The sequence below is a fragment of the Lagopus muta genome, chromosome Z (genome assembly GCF_023343835.1).
Source record: "Lagopus muta isolate bLagMut1 chromosome Z, bLagMut1 primary, whole genome shotgun sequence".
NCBI lineage: Eukaryota > Metazoa > Chordata > Aves > Galliformes > Phasianidae > Lagopus > Lagopus muta.
In genome coordinates this window covers 6288398-6307075 of record NC_064472.1, presented here as the reverse complement: position 1 = coordinate 6307075, position 18678 = coordinate 6288398, and positions in this window count along the sequence as shown.

The window sequence follows — 18678 nt, the reverse complement described above, 5'->3', positions numbered from 1 at the left end:
AAGAAGGGTGAGAAAATAGGCCTCCCAGCTAAAAGGGAAACAAAGTCAGCTTATATTAAACAACTCTTTAACTAGCAGCTTCAATTAAAGTACTAGTTAAATTCTGTTTCCATGATCTGGCAAGAACTCTATCCTGTTATATAGAAATATAATCTTCTTTTTGCTACATCATTTGTTTTTAATAAATCACAAGCATGGTTTTTGTATCATAAGCCTCCAAAATAAAACTCATCTGCACATATCTCACATAAATAATTAAAATAATAAACATACACATAGAGACACAAACAGAAGAAGCCAAATAATTACTGAGTTGCCAGAATCCCAAATGTTGGATTGTAAATTATAAATTGGTTTGGGAATTTTGCCTTGTTTGACTCAGTAGTGATAAATATGCTTTGAAATGTAAACTGTGTGATGCTGGTATAACCACTCTATGGCTATATTCACTGAGTGTATGAATTTGTTTGACATATTATTCCGGCTACTACAGAAAGGTCAGCATTTTATCTGCTTGTGGAGCAAATAAAGACTTCTGAAGACCCAGGATGCTCCATGAGCTTTCTTTCTCATGTTACTCCATTTTCCTATGTTAAAAGTGGGAGCACTAATATCATACTTAGCCATAATGAGGGCTATCATATAATTTTCTAAATATGCAGAATTATCAACTATAGATATGCGCACACTGAAGTACATAAAATTATCCAGTACTGTAGTTATTATTTAAAAAATAAATAAATTTAAAAAAATGGCTTTATGTTTTGTCTGCGAGTTGTATATGAGTGGATGAGTACTCTCAGTACACACTTTTCCAGTCTCTTTCTGTACAAATTTGTACAAAGAGACAAGGTTTCTTGTAAGAAGACCACATATATTTGAGAACTATAGATTTAAGTGTCATGGTTTTACGATTTTTGGTTATCAGTATTCCGCACCATAACATCATGTAATGCACTGGGGGGTTTGACTTCTGATGCTTGAGTTCCAAATATTTGTCCGACGGAGAAGAACTACATTTCCCGATGAGGCTTTGTGGTCAGCAAGGAGTTATAATTCTGTGAAAGTTCACCTGATTGCTTCTTCTTCTTCGCCTGCTCTTCCCCGTCTGTGCTTCGCCGTCTGCTTTTCTTCATTCATTCAACTCAGCATTGTGGTGAGGCCTATCTACCATTCAGACACACTCTCTCTCTCTCTCTCATTATACTTTGCTAATACTATATTTAGTAAAATTACTTTGTTCCACCTCAGATTATTGCCACTGTTTTTAATTATTTTGGGGTCCCCTGTTTCCCTTTTCCGGAGGTGCGGATCCACAGATCCCTCTGCCCCGCTGGTCACAGAACCGGACCGAACCAGCCCGTAAAATGTTGACATTATAAATAACATAAATTTTGTAAGACATAAATTTACCACACAAACTAGAGGTTGTCTAAACTGTGCATTTTGAAGCACCACAGTATAAGAAAGATATGGAACAATTATATAGCATCCAAAGGAGGACTAGAAGGATGAGAAAGGGTCTAGAGGACAAGATGTTTGAGGATTGATTGATGTCACTTGGTTTATTTGACCCAGAGAAGAGGAAGCCTCATGGTGACCTACAGCTTCTTCCTGAGGGGAGTAGTGAGGCAAGGGCTCATGTCTGCCCCTGCAGGTGAGAGTATCAGGCTCGAAGAGAATAGCATCGAACTGCATTAAGGTAAAGTCAGGTTGAGTGTTAGGAAAAGGTTCTTCACCAAAGGGTGGTCAAACCCTGGTTTGGCACCATATTACTGGAATACAAGAATTGTTTGGACAACACTCTTAGACAAATGCTTTGAATTTGAGATGATCCTGTGTTGTACTCATTGATTCTTAGAAAGGTCTGAAAAGTGGGAATATGTGAACCTAATGAGGTTCAAGAAGGCCAAGTGCAAGGTGTTGCATTTGAGTCAGGGCGACCCCAAATATAAATGTGGGTTGAGATAAAATCAGGCAGAGCATCCTTGATGAGAAAGATTTTGGGGTCTTGGTAGACTAAACATGAGACAGAAGAATGAGCTTGAAGCCTGCAGGGCCAACAATATCCTGGGCTTCGTCAAAAGAGGAGCAGACAGCAGGGCAACAATATTCTGGGCTTTATCAAAAGAGGAGCAGACAGCAGGGCAAGGGAAGTGATTGTTCCTGCTCCTCTATCCTTGTGAGGGTCCAGATGGAGTTCAGAGACCCTGGGTCAAGAAAGACTTTTAATTGTTGGAGTGCTTCTAGAGGAAGGCTGCTATAATAGGGCTGGTGCACTTCTTTTATGAACACTGGCTGAAGGAGCAGAGCTTGTTCAGCCTAGAGAAGATAAGGTTCAGGGGAGATCTGATAGTAAACTTCCAGTATACAAAGGGAGCTTATAAACAAGGGGGAAATCAACTGTTTTTGTGCTTAGATAATGATAAGACAAGAAGGGATGTTTTTAAAATAAAAGATTTGGATTAGATGCCAGGGGTACTGAGAGGGTAGTGAGGTGGGCACAGGCTGCCTAAAGAATTTGTGTATATCCCATTCCAGGAGTTGTTCAAGACTAGGCTGGATGAGGGCCTGTGCAACCTGATCTAGTTTCTGACTTAGGAGTGCTGGCAATCCTGCCCATGGCAGGGGAGTTATAACTACGTAATCTTTGTGGTCCCTTACAACCCAAGCCATTCTATGATTCTATGGTCCTTGCGGGTCCCTTCCAATGGAGGACGTGTTGTATGATTCTGTGATAATTCAGAAAAAAAATAAACTAAACCTGAATATGAAGTAAAATTTCATTCAAGCTTGCACTTCATATAATACCACTAAATGTTGAAACTAGATGACATTATATATATATATATATATAGGTATGTCTTTTTGTGTAAGGGGGAAAGTGAAGTGTATACGGTGGTTTCAGATAATTACATTTTATTTAAGGTATTACATGAAGAAGGATTTAAAATCTAAAGCAGTGTACTTTTTTTTTTTTTTTTTCTTCTCTGAAAGGCTTGGTATTTCTTATATTTTACAACTACTGGATATGTAGATATGATTACAAAAGGCATGGAGCAATAGCTGAATTCAGAACAGTTTCAAAAATACCAATCGACAGGTGCTAGCATACTACAATTACAACAACCAGGTTGATTTACAGCTACCCAGCAGAGATGTAATAAAGGTATGAATTATTGACTTGGCATCATCCTGAGACAGCTTTGGTCACAGCCTTGCTATGTTCTGGAGATAAACAGAATGAGATTTGTGTGAAGTAAAATTATAATCAAAGACAGCTCACGACGAAAGATGACCACCAAGGTTATGAACCTTAGTGGGGGCTTCACACTCTGAAAATAAAGGAAATGTAAAGGAGACAGTATTGATCACTTGGTTGCACAAAGACAACCCAAAACACCAGTCTCCATTCAGAATCTTAGCAGTTATTCATGTGCCCATTGTGAAAGATAAAACCGTGGTTCTTGTTTTTTGTTTTTTTTTTTTTTTTTTTTTTTTTTTTTTTTTTGTCTCAAAGCTTGCTTTGTGAGGCTTTGTCGGTGATAAGACTCTAAGTGACAACTGCAAATTATCTAGGGGGGTAGGTGTTATCATGACACAGTACCTCAGTACCTCTGTTCATGATTGTAAAGATAAGTAGAAGCGGGGACAAGCAGTCTTTTTTCAGGGGTGCGGCTTGAAAGAACTGACCACTGTAAAAGGTGATAATGCTTGTGCATGGCAACAAAGGCACCACTCCCTGATGGCTTATCTGTTGGGCCAGGTATGTCACACTAACAGAGAGAAAAGAAGAAAAAGAAACAGAGAAATGGGGAATAAAAGGCCCTCTCTAAACTAAGGACTTGAGAGAAGAACACCCAGAGAAATCTTCGACGGAGAATTCTCTGAGGGGAAAACCTCTTTGGAAGAAACACCCCCAGGGCCTGATTGCTGCAAAGCTTCCGGGCTTCCTCCCATCCCCCGTGGTGACCAGACAAGTTCTGGAGAACAACAGACCTATGAACCTCGCTGGACCCACTGCTACGGACCCTATGCTATGAACCTCACTGGACCCACAGTGGTGACTTTCTCTCTCTTGCTTTCCACAGATACTCCTTGCTTTTTATTTCCTATTTCGTTACTATTGCCCATCTCCCCCATATCCCTAAGTAACTAGGATTTGTAATAAACTGATTGGGCTAACATTTGGCCTGCTGTGTCTTAATCTCACCTTCAGGTATACATATGTTAAAAGAACCTCTTCTCCCTCCTATGAGTGAGACATCCATACCACACGTGCAGCTCAGGGAGTTAACTGTATCAAGACTGGCAAGCATAGGAACAAAAATATCAACTTCTTGGAAAACCAGCATCATGCAAGGTGCATTCCAGAAATAACTGAAAAGAGAGGGGTTTAGTGAAAGCAGATGTGATTCTCATCTGAAGATGCCGAAAACACAGGAATAAGCATTAAGATTACAGTATCGTATTAAAAACCAGAAAGAAGACTTTATTTCCTTATCCATATATTTTGTTTGTTTTAATATTGCACCTATGAGGCCGCTATACAGTCTCTAAAATACTTATTACTATCTTACTGAATAGAAATAATAGAAAAACATGAGAGAAGAGAGGATTAAACTGTACTGCACATCACAACACAATAATCTGTCTCTTTCTGACACAAAAACCCATTATGCAAAAATCAGTCACTTTCTGAAATTGAATTTGAAACCACCTGAAGGAGTCTTTCATTCTCAAAAAGAGTTGCTGCAAGGTTCTGTGTTTCACTCCTCCTGAATATAGAAGTTCTGATATGAGGTATAAAGGATTATTAGACCTGGAAAATCCTGTACACATTGATAATAGAGTGAGATGGGGTGGCTGGATCTGTATGTCCTGAAAAAATGAATACAAAGATGTAGATGGCCAATATAATGCCAGCAACAGAAATAACAGAGGCACTGAAAGAGACAGAGGTGAGGCAAGGTACTTGGGACCAGTGCTCTTCAACATCTTTATCAATGACATGGATGATGGAATCAAGTCACCCTCAGCAACTTTGCATGACACCAAACTGAATAGTGCAGTTGATACATTGGAGTGAAGGGAAGTCATCCAGAGGGACCTAGACAGGCTGGAGAAGTAGGCCCATGTGAACCTAATGAGGTTCAAGAAGGCCAAGTGCCTTGGTGTTACACTCGGGCTGGGGCAATCCCAGGTGATTATACAAACTGGGGGAAGACTTCCTTGAGAGCAACCTTGCGGAGAAGTACTTGGGGGTCCTGGTGGTGTGTCACCACCCTTAAGTGAAAAACTTCCTCCTAATACCTAACCCAACCCTCCCCTGCCTTAGCATTAAGCCATTCCTCCTTGTCCTATCACTATCCACCCTCATAAGCAGTCATTGCCCCTTCTGTTTATATGCTCCCTTCCCTACTGGAAGGCCACAATGAGGTATCCCTGGAGCCTACCCATCTCTAAGCTAAACAACAGTAATAATGGTCAGTATCCCTAATCCAGTGTCTTACATCAAAGTAGTCTAGCATTTCATGCAATTCTGTTTGTTTAGTGAGTTTAGCTTGTAGCTAAGATTTTCCAAGTATTGAAAATATTTGGGTAAAATTTTCTTTTCAGCCTTGATCATGCAAACGTTTAATTAAATATAATCACAGAATCACCAAGGTTGGAAAAGTCCTTCAAGATCATCCAGTCTAACCATTTACCTATCACCAATAGTACTCACTAAATCATGTCTCTCAACACAAAATCCAAATTTTCTTGATAAAACATAAATTCACAGATACATACTATACAGTGATGCATTTTTATGTCCTTACATCATTTCAATTTATATATGAGTAATATGTAAATTTCCAAAATATTTTCAATGGTGCTGTATTCCGACATTGAAGAAGAGTTTTATAGTATCAATAAAAAATATAATAAAATTGTTTTTCCTTATTAGAATCATAGAATCATAGAATTACTCAGGTTGGAAGGGACCTCAAGGATCATCACATCCAACCACAGTCTAACCATAGTACCCTAACTCTAACAACCCTCTGCTAAGTTATATCTCTGAGCACCACATCCAAACGGCTCATAAACACATCCAGGGATGGTGACTCAACCATCTCCCTGGGGAGCCTATTCCAATGTTTAACCATCCTTCCTGTAAAGAAGTGTTTGCTAACGTCCAACCTAAACTTACCTTGGCGCAACTTGAGGCCATTTCCCCTCATCTTGTCATCTGTCACCAGTGAGAAGAGACCAACCCCGCTCTCTCTGTAAGCACCTTTCAGGTACTGGAAGAGAGTAATAAGGTCTCCCCTCAGCCACCTCTTCCCCAGACTAAACAGCCTCAGCTCCCTCAGCCTCTCCTCATAGGGCTGATTTTCCAAGCCCTTCACTAGCCTCGTTGTCCTTCTCTGGACCTGCTCCAGCACCTCCATGACCCTCGAGGTGAGGCCTCACCAATGCCGAGTACAGGGGCAGGATGCCTTCCCTAGTCCTGCTCACCACACCATTCCTGATATAAGCAGATTAGGTCTAGATTAGGTCTATTAAAAAAAAAAAAAAAAAAAAAAAGTTAAAGAAACAAAACAACAATAACAACAATAATGGCTATCTTCAAAGTTACTTTTTATTTTTTTAATGTTTTAATAGTTTGTGTATTGCATAATAAAACAACAGATGGTATTGATTAAATTAATTCTAGAAAAAAATACTTTTTTGTTTCTTTATTTGCCAATAAAGCACAGTGTTTGACTGGAATTTGAAAAATGTCCTAATAAAAATAAATTACTTATTCACAAAAATATGAGACTTGGTAAAATACTTGTTCTTCTTTTTGTCATTTAAAAGCTGATTTGAATTACTGCGGATTGCCATAACTATTTTCATCTGATTTTGATTTGGAAAAAAAACATATTTGATTTTTTAAAATTGAAAAACAGGAAATATTCAAGAGCACAATTTATTTATTTATTATACATACTTGCTACACATTTCTTTTCACTGATCAATTTTCATCTTTCCTGTTAACTTACTTCACAAAGGCTTTTATCTTCAAAACTTTTTTTCTTCCCTGCTGATCTACAGGCTGGGAGAGAAGGGAACTTAGGTGCTCAGGAAGGGGGTAAATTAGCCTGCAGATCTCTTATGAGGTCTGAGAGATTTTTACTAACCTTTGACTAACTGAGGAACTTGATGTTAGTGTGGATCACAGACATCAATAATTCTGTGATTCTTTCCTCCTAAGTCTTTGAAATTGCACTCAGTCTGGTCCCAGAACTTGTCTGGGTCAGTACATGACCTAACAAGGAAAATATGGAAAGCAAATCAACAAAGCTGCCTGGGTCTCCTGACACAGAGTTTGGAGAAATTACTGGGTGCTACTTAAATTTGAATGCTTTGTTTTCCTAATCTGAGAAAGGTAGACAGGCCACTGGGAGTCAATAGTTTTTCTTATGTATCACTGAATTTTCTTGTTTCACTTTATTTTCAGAACTCTACCTGTGAATAATAACATAGTCAGTCTGTGCAAGCAAATTCTTTTAAGTTTCACTGTTGATCCCCCTGAGATTGGACTGCTTCTGTACATATACTTAATACAGATCTCTCATAGATGTTAATGAATACACTAAACATACTTCTACAAAAGCGATCATATTGGATGGCTGATTTTTTTCACTTTGTCACATATAATATTTCCAATGTCACTATATTTTGTGGAGTACAGTAAAGATATATTCAAAAATTGGTTAAGATTGGAATATTGTGCTCCTAATTTGCAGTCTCAGAAAAAAACTGTTTTTGAATGGTGCCTTGAATTTTCTCTGCAATGCAGATCTTAAAGTAAAGGAATTTACAATTCCTTGATACTCTAACATATCAGGAAGGGGAAGGGGAAGGGGAAGGGGAAGGGGAAGGGGAAGGGGAAGGGGAAGGGGAAGGGGAAGGGGAAGGGGAAGGGGAAGGGGAAGGGGAAGGGGAAGGGGAAGGGGAAGGGGAAGGGGAAGGGGAAGGGGAAGGAAGGGGAAGGAAGGGGAAGGGGAAGGGGAAGGGGAAGGGGAAGGGGAAGGGGAAGGGGAAGGGGAAGGGGAAGGGGAAGGGGGGAAGGGGAAGGGGAAGGGGAAGGGGAAGGGGAAGGGGAAGGGGAAGGGGAAGGGGAAGGGGAAGGGGAAGGGGAAGGGAAGGGGAAGGGAAGGGAAGGGAAGGGAAGGGAAGGGAAGGGAAGGGAAGGGAAGGGAAGGGAAGGGAAGGGAAGGGAAGGGAAGGGAAGGGAAGGGAAGGGAAGGGAAGGGAAGGGAAGGGAAGGGAAGGGAAGGGAAGGGAAGGGAAGGGAAGGGAAGGGAAGGGAAGGGAAGGGAAGGGAAGGGAAGGGAAGGGAAGGGAAGGGAAGGGAAGGGAAGGGAAGGGAAGGGAAGGGAAGGGAAGGGAAGGGAAGGGAAGGGAAGGGAAGGGAAGGGAAGGGAAGGGAAGGAAGAAAACTCATTTTGATTGCACACACACACAGAATGAAAACTACTATTTCAGTTCAAGAAATGGATATCTTTACAATAAACAAACCTCCATATCATGTTTACATTGCAGAAGATTCCATCCTTTGTTGTAGGGTATTATTACATCACATGGAAGAGTAATTACACATCGTGTTTTCACACAATATGTTTCTGTGGCATCTTATTTTCAAGTATCTTAATCTTTATCTTCATTTAATAATTTAAAAGGTAGTGTACCTTTCACTATTAAATTAGACATTGTCCTACAATGAATTTTCTTCTCAAGTCTCCAAACAGGGAGATCGTTTGGAAAGGTTGATAAAAGTGTTTTGATTTGTGATCTGTCTAGATAATGACTGCTATAATGATAGTAGTGTCCGCACATGTCCAGAATATTTTGCCAGACTAGGAGAAAACCTCTTCAGAGGCTATCTTGAAATACATTTTGTCTGCATGCTGCCATATGAGTTCCCTTTTTAATTCAACATGGCATACCATTTCCTACATTAATGTTCACATACCAAAATTATGAGATCTTCTTCGCTATTGTGTCTCAGAGTAGTTCATAGAAATGAATGTAGTAACTTCAAATTCTTGAGTATCAATATTGTTCCATGATGGTTGTATTTGCACATTTTTAAGAAAATACTTTAATTTTTATTCAAAAGTTTATATAAAACCGCTACAGTTTTTAATTGAGAAACTCATATTTTTAATTCTGAAACATCTTCAGTCCATGGTAGTTTGATCATTGGTATGAAATTCTGAATTTCCCTTCAGAAAATTTTTTACATTGCTTGTTCTAGCTCCTTAGTAATTTTTCAATTTCACCTCTACAAGTAAACCATATTTTATGCATTAACAAGCTATTCACTTCTGGAAAACAAGTTCCTACAGTTGCCAGATCCTGAAAAATGAATGATAACAAAGACTCAACAATGCAAATTTTAAAATACTAAAAATAGTTAAATACAATTTTTAATGCACAGATTTTTGAGGTCCAGCTCTTGCATATTTTAAGTTGCAGTAATTGTCATTTTTGATTATTTGAAAGATTTTTCATCATTTGCTTTATTCAGCTATTACTCTGACATGTAAAATGGCATTAAACAAAAGTGGTCAGAAGTTTTCCTGTCACATTTTCCACAGATTTATATTTTTTTTCTTTTTCTTTTTTTTTTTTTTTCATACTATTTTCAAGTTAAAGCATCACTGTGAAATATATCAACTCCTTATAAACCTGTTTTTATAGACAAAGCCAATGATACCATTCTTTAAGGTAATAAAATGCCTGTAAGACATCGGAATTTAGTGAAAGTATGAGGGTTTTAAAAGCCATTTCACAGAGTCACAGAATCACACAATGGCCTGGGTTGAAAGGGACCTCAAGGATCATCAAGCTCCAAACCCCCGTACCACAGGCAGGGTCACCAACCTCCACATTTAATACGAGAACAGTTATTGCCCAGGGCCCCATCCAATCTGGCCTTGAATACTTCCAGGGATGGACGGGGCATCCACTACTTCTCTGGGCAGCCTGTTCCAACACCTCACCACTCTCATAGTAAAGAATATCCCCCTGACATCCAACCTAAAACTTCCCTCCCTCAACTTAAAACCATTTCCCCTTGTTCTGCTAAATTATGTACCCTTTCAAAGAGTTGATTCCTCTCCTGTCTGTAGGCTCCCTTTAGGTAGTTAAATCACCCTGCAGCCTTCTCTTCTCCAGGCTGAACAAGCCCAGCTCCCTCAGCCTGTCTTTGTAGGGGAGGTGCTCCAGCCTCCTGGTTATCTTCATGGCTCTCCTCTGGACCCTCTCCAACAGCTCCCTATCTTTCTTGTACTGGAGGATCCAGACCTGGACACAGTATTGCAGATGGGGCTTCACAAGAGCAGAGTAGAGAGGGACAATCACCTCCCTGTCCCTGCTGGCCACCCCTCTTCTGGTGGAGCCCAGGATACCATTTGCTTTCTGAGCTGCAAGAGCACATTGCTGGCTCATGTTAAGCTTTTCATCCATCAGGACCTCCAGGTCTTTCTCTGCAGGGCTGCTCTCAAGGACCACTTCTTCCATTCTGTATGGATGCCTAGAATTCCTCCAGCCCAAGTGCAAAACCTTGCACTTTGCTGTGTTGAACCTCATTAAGTTCACCCGGTCCCAACCTTCTAGCCTGTTGAGGTCACTCTGAATGTTATCCCTTTCTTCCACCATGTCAACTGCATCACTCAGTTTGCTGTTATAAGCAAACTTGCTGTGGGTGCACTTGATTCCATCATCGATGTAATTGATAAAGATGTCAAAGAGCACCAGTCCCAAGACAGACCACTGGGGGACACTGCTTGTTACCGGCCTTCACCTGGACATAGAGCCATTGATGACCACCCTCTGTCTGCTGCCTTTCAAACATCGAGTGGTCCACCCATCGAATCCACATTCCTACAATTTGGAGATAAGGATGTGGTGGGGGGACCATGTCAAAGGCCTTGCACAAGTCCAGGAAAATGACATCAGTCACCTTCCCCTTGTCCACCAGTGCCATCACTCCATCACTGAAGGTCACCAGATCGGTTAAGCTGGTTTGAAGTAGAAAATTTATGAAGAATTTAGTTGTTTCTTTTCCTTCTTTATCATAGTAATGCACATATTTAGAAGTTTGGTGATTTATTTTGTTTTGTTTTTTGTTTGCTTGTTTGTTTTTTGCTTTATTTTATTTTACTTCTGACAGAGATCATTAGTAGATAGAATTCACATGGCTCAGGCCTATGTGAGTCAGCTACTGCAGGATGCACTTGCAGTCAGTATGAAAATGAAAGCATTTGAAAGAGAAGTAGATATTTCAGATACAACAACTGGCTTGCGCCTTGCATAAATATGGTGTAGTTGTAAACATTTAACACTACAGATGTCTAAAATGCATACATATATATATGCAAATAGAAACGTGTGTGTGTACATATGTGCACGGCAACACATATACAATGATATACATGCAATTGCATGTGCTCAAACATACAATCTAAAACATATGCACAAGTAGGTCACTCTGAAAGTAATGCCTCCTATTTATTTCTATGGAATCTACAACAGACGGGAAAGTACAATAACACTGTTTGATAGGGCAAATTCTCAGCTACAAATCACTTAGTCAATATAGTCACCACCACAAGCTCTGTATTTTTGACACTGTTGAAACATACCACCCAACACTTCACTGTGTTCACATCCACTGTTTGGTTTTCATTAATTTTCAGTAAGCATTGATGAATGTCAGTGGGGCAATTTTTTCACATGGAAGAATTCAATTACACATCTTTACTTCATATGCACTTTCATGATACTCTCCATTTTGTCAGACTGTCCCATCTGTCGCACAGTAGAAAAAATTGCTGAAGGGAAGGTTCAACCTTTACTGCCATACCACCAACATATGTCTACGATGCCATTGACCAACATAATAAAATAGATATTTTATGCTGTCAGAACAGTCCTCTTATGTTTGTATCAACAAATTATGGATACTCAGCTTTTTCTGCTTAGGAGCATGATCTTTTGGAAAAGTTTGGAGATTGTTCATGACAACAAAATTGACATTGCAAGGGTTAAAATTAAACAATTAAACAAAATTAAACAAGAAGCTGATATAAGAAAAATAATGAAGCACATTTTCTGCAAACAGTTTTGTTCTAAATTTACATGTAGTACAAGAACAGTTAGCTGGAATGTTTCTCTTACAAAGACAGGCTGAGAGAGCAGAACTTGTGCAGCCTCAAAAAGAGATGGCTGCTGGGAGACCTTGTTTCTTCCTTCTAGTAACTAAAGGGAACTTATAAATAGGAGGGAAATCAACTTTTTACATGGGAAGATAGTGCTAGAATAAGAAGGAATAGTTTTAAAAAATAAAATAGTTTGAAAATTAAAAAAAAAATCAGGATGAAGTTTTTCATTGAGAGTGTGATGAGGTGCTGGCACAGGTTGCCCACAGTAGCTGCACAGTACCTTCCCTTTCCAGATGGTATTTAAAAGTAGGCCTGACAGGACCTTGACAAACCTGATCTAGTGCCTGATTTAGTGGTTGACAACTCTACCCTGGGCTGGGGGTTTGTACCTAGATAATCCCTAATGTCCCTTGCAACCCAAGGCATTCTACGGTTCTATCATTCTAAATCACTTACTTGAAGTGATAATTTTAGTTATCTCCATTTATTTATATTTAGTTTCTTTCTATTCTTTAGAACTATAAAGATTTTTTAAGAGCACTGAGATAAAAAAAAAAATTCCTGGGGTGGTTTGACTAAAGCATGTTCAGAAAGCCTACACTGAAAATACCAAAGGAAAATCTAAAGGACCTTCTTATTTTCCTGAAGTCATAAAAGTGATTTAAGTAAAATATCCAATTATGCTGAACATTATTATCTAAGAAGTCTGGTCTAACATGAAGTTCTTGAAGCTCAAAATACTGTGCCTATGTGTCTGGGTTTTTTTTTTTTTTGTTTTTTTTTTTTGTTTTTTTTTTGTTTGTTTGTTTTGTTTCTGAATATATTACTTTTAATTCTTTTTAAAAAATGTTTATTTTTTAATTTAATTTTATTTTTTAAATTCAGGATCACTGATGTCTACTATATTGGAATAAAAAAAAAGAAGGAACTATAAACCTAAATTATAGCCAATCAGACTGTACTCACAGCTCAACTACTAGACAAATTGCAGCTCATGAAATTTGCCATGGGTCAGGAGACTGAGTAATTTCATTTTAATCAGTCTTATTTGAAGCAGAGATGCCACTGCAGCAAAAGATTCGTAGCAACTGGAACTGGAGGAGAGAATATAACAAGGGATATAAAGTTGTAGTATTTTTTATTATTATTATATACTGAGCAGTTTCCGTACTTAAGATGAGAGTCTGAAATATTAGCAGGGATCTTATAATTATCATCTAGCTTGAAATGTATCATCATTTGTAGCTTCCATTCTACCAAGGTCTTTTATTACTGGCACAGTTAAATGTCTCTAATTATATCCTAAAAATGAATTTACATGATATTACATGAATCTGATTGAATCTGTACATTTTTACTCATAACAATGTCTTAACTCATCTATAGTTTTTTTTTGTTTGTTTGTTTTGTTTTGTTTTGTTTGTTTGTTTGTTTGTTTTTCCTTTGGAGTTTAAAAATCTTTGCAGTTTGTATTACTGTCAATTTTTCCTCAGGTAGAATAAAATCATGCCTGAGCTGCTCAGAAGATTTTTCTTTTTTTCTTTTTTGTTAGTAAGGACATTCTTTGAATCTTTCACTGGTAACTAAAATTAATAATATAAATAAGATTAAGATTTTCCTCAAATTGTTTATATTTTGTAATCAGAACTCTGCATGCTGATTATAGATGTACAAAAGGACTGATCTGTATAGATGAAGAATTATGGAGCATAAAAGGAGAATACTTATTTTAAAAATTAATTTCTAATTTCTTGGGGAAAAATATAACAGGTTGGAAGTATTAAAAGCCTTTACATGTATTTGGCTCTAAAATACAGACCTTTCATGTGTTAGAGTCAAACAATAAAGAATCAAAAATACTGTTTTTCCCCCACTAGAATTTAAAAACAAGGTCAGACATATGTAGTTTATGAAACAGTACTTAGTGAAGAAAAATCAATAATTGGTGAGGAAACAGTGTTAATGGAAAAGTCATTACAGCCTTCTCTTACACAGCTGATCAAAGCCTACAGCACATAGACTTTCGTAGAAAAGCTCTTCTCTACTTTTCATTAAAAATAAAACAAAATGTTTAGGTTCATTATTCTGTCAATTCTTGATAAAAACAATGTGGTTAAAATCCTTTATTATTATTTTTATCAATATATCAATATCTACATCAGTATTATGTAAAATAATTCATGTAAATGATGACATACAGTGATGAATGACAACTTCTACTAATAGCAGTTGATTTAAATATCCATGTACTTAATTAGAGCTAGAAAATACACAAATAATTATATAAAACAACTTTCTAATTAGGACATCAAAGAGATCCAACCTTGGAAAAAGTAAAATCTTACAAACAATGGCAGGTTATCTACCTAGAGAAAAAATCAAAGAGCCACCACATCAGTTAGAGTTCAGAACTAAGAGCAATAGGAACCAATCAACTGAGATAAAGGACTCTACTATCCAGTGTATATCCTGTGGTGAACAATGATAAACATGAAACATAAAACAAAACAAAATAGAAGTCAAACTTATAAAAAGATAAAAGTATGAGAAATTAAAGACAAACAAACAAACAATGCTTTATGGTCCAGAACTGCAACTAAACTAGCCAGCAGCATATATAATAATTGAAGCTTAGAAGATCTGGATTTTTTTGCTGTGATTGTAAAGTATCTAGGTAGTCTCACTTTACTCATATTCTTGTATTAATTTGTTATATTACTTTTACTTTTTAAAATCAATGACTAATTTAATCCTCTCCGTGTTTCTCAGAAAAGGACGATAGGGAAGTGATAAGCGATAAGGCAAAAGCAAGATAATCAAGGATGCATTTTGTAAGTTCTTTTGAATTAAGGACAAATTAATAATTGTTATCAGAACTGTTATCAGAAAAGGGGGAGGGGAGGGGGGAGAACATAACAGAAGTATTATAGATAAAAAGATAGTTAAAACTAAAAAGATTACTTAGAGTAGAGCAGCACCACATATTGCTAGGTAATACTACAGGAAAAATAAGCAATTCAATTATGAGAGTGTGAATGAATTATGAGGAGAATTAGATGATCTTTGATGTCCCTTCTAACACAAGCCATTCTATGATTCCATTATTCTAAAAGATTTACATTGCACATAGAGATGTCTGTAGTAGACAAGTCTATAACTAGTCATTCTTCATAATCAAATTAGAAGAACAAAGATGTTCTAAGGACAAGACAAATATGACATATTTGCAATGCCTGTAAGAATGAAATGAGACTTATTGTAAAAGAGCTTCTTTCTTTTTGTTAAAAGTACACGGACAACTAGCCTAGATATACATGATTACATGTCAGATTTCCAGTTTTGGACAAACTAGTCCCAACCCAAATGATCTAAACACAATAAATATTCATGAATGAGCATTCACAAATTCTTAAATGGCATAGGATTAAATCAGCAAATAGTGGAATCAAACAGAACTCGTTCCCAGATAACTAAAGTATTGTTTCACAGGTAAAACTACTGCCATTACATATTACCCTCCAAGGAGGGTTGAATTCAAGGGAGATAACATCCAGTCCCACTGTCCTCTCAACCACTGCTACCACAAGCTACTAAACCATATCACGCAGCTTCTCATCCGGATGCCTCTTGAACACTGCCAGGGACAGCAACTCCACCACTTCCCTGGGCAGCCATTCCAGTGCCTGACCACTTTCTGAAAGAAATAGTTCTTCCTTCTGTCTAATCTAAACCTCCTCTGGTACAACTTGCGGCCATTTTCCCGGGTCCTGTTCGTTGCCTGGGAGAAGAGGCCAAACCCCTCTTCACCACAGCCTTACTTCAGGAAGTTGTAAAGTGCAATGAGATCTCCCCTGAGCCTCCTCTTCTCCACACGGAACAATCCCAACTCCCTCAGCTGCTCCTCATAAGACTTGTGCTCCAGACCCCTCACCAGTTTTGTTGCCCTTCTCTGGACACACTCAATGATCTCAACGTCTTTCCTGCAGTGAGGGGCCCAAAACTGAACACAGTACTCAAGGTGCGGCCTCACCAGTGCTGAGTACAGGGGGATGATCACCTCCCTGCTCCTACTGGCCACACTATCGAGGTCAGGCTAACAGGCCTGTGCTTCCCCAGATCCTCCTTATGGCCATTCTTGAAGATGGGAGTCACATCAGCAAGCCTCCAATCCTCTGGGACCTCTCCAGTTAACCAGGAGTGCTGATAGATGGCCGAGAGAGGCTTGGCAATCACCCCTGCCAGCTCCCTCAACACCCAAGGGTGTTACATCCTTGTTAGTACTTCCTGTAGCCAAGATGCTCAGGAAAGAAAAGAGCTGATGTTCCTAAGTCTTCCATGAGATATAAATGAGGAGTGACATGTGTTCAACTGCTTTACAGAGAAGTCAGAAACAAATGCAAAAGTTGCATACACTGAACATTTGAGTGACTTATGTCAAAACTCACACACTGGTTTGAAGAAGAGAATGGCTGTAATCTTTATTTCAAAATAGTTTCATAGAATCATAGAATCATAGATCCCACTGTCCATGTTGCATATATATACACATACGTAATATATAATAAGTTATAATCCTTATTGAATGTATAGTGCATATATATATATACTTACAATCCTTATAGAATTTGATTCTGTTGTTTCATTTTTTCCATCAAAACTCCCTTGAACACAGAAAGAATACAATATAAAATTATCCCACAAAGTAAAAGTTTTGCAGTAATTTTAAGAACATAAAAAAAAAATTGGTGCTTTCACTAAAACATAAAAGAATAAACCATATATCATATAAACTACTGTTCAAAAAATGATCCCTCTCAAAAGATGTATTGAAATTACACAGTGCAATTTGTCACATTTTTTAAGTTGAAAAGTAATAATTGGTTTTAAACAAAATTTTATCTTAACAGATATAACTTCAATTAAAAAAGAAAAACAAAACAGCTATTTTTTTTTTCTTCCCTGAAATGATATTTCTTATGGAGAACTTCTTATGGACTTTCCCTTTTGTTTTGTTATATTTTTACAGTTATACAAGATATAAATATTAACCCCTTAGTTTATAGAATCTTTCCTATCCCTTTTGTGACAATATGTGGCATTTTCAAATATACTATGGCTTTCTGAAGAATAAAGGAAGTCTTCAAAGAATACTCATGATTTTCACCTTTAATACCCCCTGAATCACGTCAGGTTTCTATCAGTCATGTCATTTTCCATTATGTTCCATGACACATACTGGAAACTCAGAGAAAAACAAAGCCACTTCAATGGCTGCTTTATTTGTTTGTTTGTTTGTTTGTTTGTTCATTGAAAGTCCAGCTATCTGCCAGAATATATTTTCCCCAAGAGCACTGACAGAGCAGTTTTCTTTAAAAACATGATTGAAAGAGTAAAAAATACGAAGTAAAAGAGAGAAGCAAAAGACAGAAGCTGCTAATTGAAGTTTTAAAACCAAAGTATTAGATTTAATACTCAATTAGCTTTTCTTCAGATATTCTTATACTCTGAAATAATGTAATTTAAATATAAACTGTTCATAATTCCAAGATATTAATTACTGACAGCATAGATATATACATATATTAAAAAGTATTTTACTTAAAATGTATGCACTCTATTGCAATACTAGCATTTACCTTGTACATTAATGCATTTTTGCTTTATATATAAGATTAAGACAACTATAACTAAGTCTTGAATATTTTCTATAGAGTGATTTTATGTAGATAAAAAGGACTTTTTCCTCCAGAAAGCTTTTTGAAACATTTTAGAATAGTTTTATCAATGTAAAGTCACACCAGGATAAGATTGTGACATTTCTTACATAACCTTAAACAGGCAAAGTCAACACTAAACTCTTAGGGTTAACTTTGAATACCTACATCAAGGCTTAAACAACATCAGAACTTCAGGCAATGTGATGTCCATGCAGAGACAGTTACTTACTGTAAAAAAAAAGTCAATATTTTTCATTGAAAATCTACATTGGATAAATTTTGTGTAAAAGCTCTGTCAGTAAAGGAATTCACTTTTTGTCTATAGGCAGTAGAGAGATTGGTTTATCCTCAGGCAAATTTTATTGTACCCTAAAATGCCATATCTTACAGGTATTTTATGTATTTAATATCAGGTGAAATGAATCCTAACCTGAGTTTTTAACTTTGGAGAAATTAGGTGGGATATCAAATTAGTTTTCCCTCCATGTTCTTCAAATAAACAACCTTGCTTTTTGAACCCTCACATATTTATACAACACTAAAGTTACAGGTGAAATTTAAAGGAGTTCAATCTTATTCAGCAATGAGCTCTCAGATGCTTGGAAAAGACACAACAGCTAAATGTTTTTGGCCAAAAAAGAAAAGATGAAGGTCAGTGGATAAAACGTTTTTAGTATTCTTATAAAATAGGAAATAGAAAATGTCTCCTTCCCCTCTTTTTTTTTTTTTTCATTTAGTGGTTAAATCACAAATCT